Source organism: Sphaeroforma arctica (genome assembly GCF_001186125.1).
Source record: "Sphaeroforma arctica JP610 unplaced genomic scaffold supercont1.11, whole genome shotgun sequence".
Classification (NCBI taxonomy): domain Eukaryota; class Ichthyosporea; order Ichthyophonida; genus Sphaeroforma; species Sphaeroforma arctica.
The window spans coordinates 1-1,167 of NW_014040547.1; positions in this window are offsets into that span (position 1 = coordinate 1).

The following is a 1,167-nucleotide window of genomic DNA, read 5'->3' on the forward strand; positions in this document are numbered from 1 at the left end:
TTTTAAATTGTATAGTTAGTCTCTCTCCCTTACCCTTCTAAATGATGCAGGTGTGCTATGAGCTATTGGAGCACTTCTACATCGCAGTGCGGTTGGTGGTTGTGGCTGCCAAGCTGGGTGGCTTAGAGTTTGCCCTTAGATACCTAGTAATGGAACATATACTGCCTGACCCGCGGCAGAATCCAGGACAAACCACGCCCTACTGTGGCTCTGACCAGGTGCAGGCAATATTGGACCCGCTGGTGCAGATGTGGAGGGTGTAGGGCCATCGATTCGTGCGGTTGCAGCAGTTGCAAACTGTGTTGGGCGAGCAGAAAGTGTGTGCATGTGAGTGTGTGTTGGTGAGTGTTGTCTAGCGTATATATGTTGTTATGAGCATATGTACATGCATGTGTACTGTGGGATTGTAGGTGGTGTGTGCATGTGAGTGTGTGTTGGTGAGTGTAGTATAGTGTGCATATGTTGTTGCGTGTATATGTATGTGCATGTGTACTGTGGGATTGTAAGTGGTGTGTGCATGTGAGTGAGTGTTGATGAGTGTAGTATAGTGTTTATATGTTGTTGTGTGCATATGTAAGTGAATCTGTGGGATTGTAAACGTTGTGCGTAGCATAGAAGTTTGCAAATCGCTTTTGCTCGTGTTTTCCTATGTAAGGTCTGCGATCATCTGTAGCACTGTATTGTGTGCAGGTATGTACTGTATGTATATATATATATATATATAGTGTATATATTCGTATGGTAGTTGTTCAATATATGTTGTATGCCTATATATATGTGGTACATACATTCGTATAGTATTTGTTAACATGTGTTGTATGTGTGTATATGAGGTGAGTACATTCGTGTCCATGGTATCTGTGCACATATGTGACATACGCAGATGTATACATCTCAACCACCCTCCACAACACACTAATAATCAACCCATGTACATCCCCGTACAGAGCACGTATGGGCCCCATCTGCGATGCATCGTCTACTTCGAGCAGCGGCTGTGTACTCATATCGCACACGACTACCTACGCACAAGCGCAAAGAGAATGCGCACGGCAGTTGTGTATGGCGCAGGAGCTGTCACACGACAAATAGGTCTCACTCCTAATGCTGTGAGGAGGTAAGCGACGACGTGGCGGTTGGAAAGGGTATACTGCCGAAAGTCATTGA